Source organism: Micromys minutus (assembly GCF_963924665.1).
Source record: "Micromys minutus genome assembly, chromosome: 10".
NCBI classification, from domain to species: domain Eukaryota; kingdom Metazoa; phylum Chordata; class Mammalia; order Rodentia; family Muridae; genus Micromys; species Micromys minutus.
Genome location: NC_137979.1, coordinates 65,950,500 through 65,956,499, shown reverse-complemented (window position 1 = coordinate 65,956,499; position 6,000 = coordinate 65,950,500).

Genomic DNA, 6,000 nt, shown 5'->3' with positions numbered 1-6,000 from the left:
TAAAAGGCAAGGTGATCGAGAGAGACACCCTAATGTTAGCCTTGACCCCTACATGCATCTGAGTGGCTGGGCACACTCACATAGCACACATACATACAAAGCAAACATGTATGTGCACATAGAGACCAGGACACCCTGAAGGCGACCTTATTTTATGTCTTCCCTTCTATGGCCTCAGACCGCCCTTCTCAGCAGGGTAAACGGTTACTTGCGCTTCACCTCTTTTCAAAATCAAAATGAAGTTTTCATAAAGAAACAGTGGCATCCAGTGCCTGCAAGTGTTGTGTAACTGTCAGCTTCTCAAAATCTTTCCATCATCCATAACAGCACCCTGCCCCCACTGGGTAATCACTCCCTACCAAGTAGCAACTTCCTTCCTTTTTTAAAAGATTTCTTTATTTATTTTATGTGAATACACTGTAGCTGTCTTCAGACACACTAGAAGAGGGCATCTGATCCCAGATGGTTGTGAGCCACCATGTGGTTGCTGGGAATTGAACTCAGGACTCTGGAAGAGCAGTCAGTGCTCTTAACCGCTGAACCATCTCTCCAGCCCGTAGTAACTATTTCTGTGCCTTCTGCCTCTTTCCCTGTGGACATTTTATGCACAAGGAGACAGTATGTCAGGGACTGAACCTGTGGCCTTGGGCAAATGTTCTACCCTGGAGCTACACTTCCAGACATTTCTCTTTCTTTTAACACAGGTCTCACTATGTTTCCTAGGCAGGCCTTGAACTTGCAGTCTTCCTGCCTCAACCTCCCAAAGCCACAGGGATTGCAGACCTGGCTCAGAATGTGGCCTGACATGACCTTTTTCTTTCACTGACCATAAAGTCTTTAGATTCATTCACCTGTTGATGGACATTTGGGCCATTACTGCCTCTTGGCTATCATGATGCTCTTATGAACATTTATGTATTAGTCCTTTACAAACATACTTCTCCATCTTTCTCAGCAATAGTTGGAAGAGAAATTGCTGGCTCACGTGACATTGCGTATTTAGCTTCATGAGGAACTACATACCAAGCTGCTTTCTACATCACCTGCCCCATGTCACACTCCCACCACAGAGCAGTTCCAGTTTCCCTGTGTTCTTGTTAACACCTATTTTTTCTGGTTGTGGGTTTTCTGTTTTTATTTTTACTGAAGTCATCCTTATGGGTGAGGAGTAGCAGCTCACTGTGGTTTGGATTTGTGTTTCTAAAGGGACTAGCAATTGAACATAGTTTATTGGCTTTCTACTGTGGTGTGTATGTGCATATGTGGGAGGGTGCTTAAGCACATATGTGCCTGTGAAGGCCTGATATTGACAGATGACAGATTGTTCCCCAATCTACCCAGAGCTCAGCCTTTGGCTAGTCTGCCTACCTAGTTTGCCTACGAGACTCCCTGTCTCCACTTTACACTTCCTTGTGGCTAAGATCACAGACAGGTCACCACGCCCACTCCCCCGGCATTTACATGGATGCTACAGAGCTAAACTCCTCCTGTCCTTGTACAATGAAAGCTTTACCCACTACGCCCGGCCCCTAGACCATCTTGTTTGTTGGCTTTCCCCAGCTCCCACCAAGTCTCACTATGTAGCATTGGCTAGTCTCTCCAGCAAGTGTGGGGCTTAAAGGTAACACACCACCAGGCCTTTTGTTACCCTTATTTTTTTTAAGATTTATCTATCTATCTAACTATCTATCTATCTATCTATCTATCTATCTAACTATCTATCTATCATGTATAGAGTCCTGCCTGCATATACACTTGCACACCAGAAGAGGGCATCAGATCTCATTACAGATGGTTGTGAGCCACCATGTAGTTGCTGGGAATTGAACTCAGGACCTCTGGAAGAACAGTCAGTGCTCTTAACCTTCGAGCCATCTCTCTAGCCCTATTACCCTTATTTTTAATTGCTCGTGGTTTTAGTGTCCTGACAAAAACCCTCTGCTGTGACATTTCACATACCTTTTCTTTCTCTTTACTTTTGATGTTGGGAATAGAACCCTACCCAGTGTTTCTTTCTTCTAGGAGTTGCTGGTCCGTTGACCCATTGCCCAATTTCAACATAGGCTACGTGAACAGCTTGGGATAGAGGTCTGGACTCATTCCTCTGTATGTGGACATCCAATTATCTCAGCCTTTAAAAAAGATGCTTGTCATTTTTTGTTGTCGTTGTTTTGGGTCAAACTCAGGAATGTTCACATGCTATGCAAGAGTTTATCTATTGACCTGCACTGCCATTGCCACATACATGTCTTTTATTTTTGTTTCTGAGACAGGATCTCACTGTTGTATAGCCCAGGCTAGTCTCAGATTTACGTTCTTCTTGCCTTATTCTCCCAGGTGCGGGTATTAATGGTCTGAGCCATTGTAGTTTGTTCCGCATTTTGTTTTGTTTTTGAGACAAGTTTTCCCTATGTAGCCTTAGCTGGTCTGGAACTCACTGTGTAAGCCAAGCCGGCCTCAAACTCATAGAGGGTTCTGCCTGCCTCTGCCTCCCAAGCGCTGGGATTACAGGTGTGTGCTGCTACGTCAGAGAATTGTCACTTTCATGGTTGCAGACTTGGTTGTGCTAACCCTCCTCTGTGTCTAAGCTTGAGTGAGCATTGCCTAGCAGGTCTTTCCCTGTGAAACTGCAGACTGCCCTGAGTCCCCCTCTCTCCTATGGGGTGACAAAGTCCATTGTCCATATCCTCCCTCTCCTCCTTAACCAGAATGCTGTGGGGTTTCCAGGACTTAGCTGCAGTGATACCCTACTTGAAGTAGTCTGGCCAGGCCCACAGAGAGTTATATCGTTTTCTGGGATCCACCAGACAGGTGATTTGGTGAATGGGGACACTCCCACCCCAATTCAGTCCTTAAGCCTGCAGGATGGGCAGGGAATATTTTCTAGGAATCTGTGTTCCTCCACACACACCTACTGTGACACAAACTCTCTGTTGGCTCTGTAGGTCCAGAACCCCCTGGGTAATCTTCCCCTTCCTGTTTTTCTCCCTCTTCCTTGTGTCTTTTCTCCCTTGGCCAGCTGCAGGGAACTCCAGCTCCTTGGAACCATCTAGGTCCTGGATGAGCCTGAGATATGGAGGAGACAGGCTGTGTAGGCAGAGGGGCCATTTTACCTCTTGTCCTCCTCTGCTGTGTCTGTCTACGTCGCCAGTCTCCTAGGTCTGCTCTTCTGACCTGTGGTGGAATCCAGCCGTGTATTAGTCAGGGTTATCTAGAGTAACAGCTGACACAATGAAGGGATTATTAGAGTGGCTCACAGGCTGTGGTCCAGCTAGCCCAACAGAGGCTGTCCCCCAATGGAAGGTCCAAGAATCCAGTAAGTTGTTCAGGCCATGAGGCTGGATGTCTCGGCTGGTCTTCAGCAGACACTGAGTCCTGAAGAAGTCGGCTCTAATAGTGAAGGAAAGGCCTGGCCAGCACACGTGAGAGCAAGCAAAGAGTGAATCCTTTGTCCATGTCCATTACATGGGCTGCCGCCAGAAGGTGCACCCAGATTAAAGGCGTATCTTCCCACCTCAAAGGATCCAAGAGTGGGTCCTCCCACTTCAAGTGATATGATAATAATAATAATAATGATAGTAATAATAATAATAATAATAATTTAAAACAACAACCAAGAATGGCTATCGAAAGCCTCCTCTGGATTCCTGATCATAGTGTCTCCCTTCCCTCCCTTGCTGTTCTTTGGCCTGCCACCTTTCTCCATATCCCCAGGTCTTAAGAGCAGCACCTGACCTTTCTGTATCTCTGTCCCATCTATAAAGAGCACGTGGCACCATGTTGCTTCAGAGATGGAAGGCAGTGCTGTAAAGTGAACCTTCTAAGTCTTGGCTTATGAGGTGACACTAGGAAGTCTCTGGGTCACCAAGGCTCTACCAGAGGATGAGAGTACAGCTGAGGACAAAGGGAAGACCTGTTCTGGAGCTTAGAGAACAGCCCGTGGTTGCATGGCCTCTGCTGACAGAAGTCTGTGAACGCTCTGGTCAAAGGGATAGCTGTCAGAACTTACCAGCTGCACAGACCCTTGCTCCTCATCCCCACCATGTTAGACACCGACACCCTTATCAGGTAGTGTTGGTTATTCTATACCTTGGCTCAGCCTGGACCTAAAACACACCAACTACTCCTCATACCCATGGCTTCTCTTGCGGACATCCCTGGGCCTTCTTAGCCCAGAGACCTTCTCCACGACCCCCAGATCCCAGTCTCCAAGGGTTCTGGAGACTCTTTCCTGGGAACCTTGTCCTTACTTTCTTCAGAGCTGCTTCTCCCCTCCATCCCCCACCAGCCTTCCGCATCTTCTTTCCCTCACTTTCTGTCTATACCAATAGTAATTCCCAAGGCCCCCAGCATCCCACTGGACCTCCAGACAAGGTGTATGGACAGTCAGCAGGATAGGTCAGGTCTTGCCCCCAGCCTATCCTGCCCGCATCCCTTTAGCCCATTCTCCACCAGCAGTGGGGTGGAACTGCAGAATTTCCTAGTGGTCAGCACGGCTTTGCTTATATTCAGCACTGGCTCAGATGAGCATCCATGATGATCTACCTGAGCTAGTCCCACCATGGTCTTACCACAACTTCAGCCAAACACGGCTGGGGCATCTCCTGGCTTGTGACCCACAAGAACGAATGTACCTGGTCCCTTGATTTCTCTTCCTCTACTGATTGAGGCCTGGTTTACCTCTACCATCTACCTGGAGCCTATCATGTCTACACTGCAACTAAACACTCACAGTGTAGAACACCGCAAATCATGGGGACAGAGGTCATGATCCTACCCTACCCTTGCTTTGAAATGCTCTTGCCCTTGGCTTTCATCACAGAAGAATCTAGAGTCCCAGGAGAGGCCAGACCATAGTAAGGGCACAAGAGAGCTTAGGGGTAGACAACCTTTGTGCACAACTCATGCCTCAGACCAAGGGGTGGGTAAAGCTCTGCACAACTGTCCATCAGAAATCAGGAACTACTGCCACTCCCTGTGAGTCAGCACCGAGACCTCAGAGGCCAAGCGCACAGGGAAGCAAAAGGTCACAGGTTTCTGAAGGAGAGATCGGCTGATATTCCCTCTGTACAAGACAAGTGCTGCCTTCTCGGATGTCGGCCTTTCTTTCCTCCAAAGCTCTCTCTTCTTCTTTCCTTCTTTTCTTCCTTCCTTCCTTCCTTTCTTCTGTTGGTTCTTTTTGTATGTGACAGGGTTTGTGTGTGTGTGTGTGTGTGTGTGTGTGTGTGTGTGTGTGTGTGTGTGTAAATTTGGCAGCCCTGGAACTTGCTCTGCTGACCAGGCTGGCCAGGCTGGCCTTGAACTCACAGAGATCTGCCTTCTCTCTGCCTCCCAAGTGCTAGGACTAAAGGCATGTGCCACCAATGCCTGGCCAAAGCATCATCTCTTATGTTCTCAGTCACTAAGGCAGCCCACACATCCTTGTGGCCCTATTTGAATAATTCTCTGGTTCTTAGGAAACAGAGACCATTTGTACATGTCCCGTCATACTGTAGGGTGGGTGACAGACGTTGCTGCTAATAGTCATTTCCAGAGTGGCTCCCTCCTGGGGCCTTGTAGGGAACAGATATCTGCATCCATTGTCACTCACAGAGAGGTCCAAGAAACAGGTTGCTTTCATCTCCTTCATTCTTCAGCTCACTTCCTGCCCCCCCCCTGCCATTTCCTGAACCTAAGGGAAGTGGCTTGCTCAAGCCCACACAGGCCAGTGCCCAGGCAGAGCCCTGCCCCAATTCTCATACCATCCCTGTGCTACTGTGGTTCCAACAAGGCCTAAAGTTCTAAAGCAGACAGCTTTGTGTGTGTGTGCGGGGGTGCATATGTATGCATGTGTATATGTGTATATGCATGTGGGGAGTATGTATGTATGTGTGGTGGGGTATATGTTTGTGGAGTGTGAATGTATGGAGGGTGTATATGGGGATGTGTGAATGTGTGTGGTGTGTATGTATGTGTATATATGTGTGAGGGATGTGTGTGTGTATGTGAATTTATGTGAGG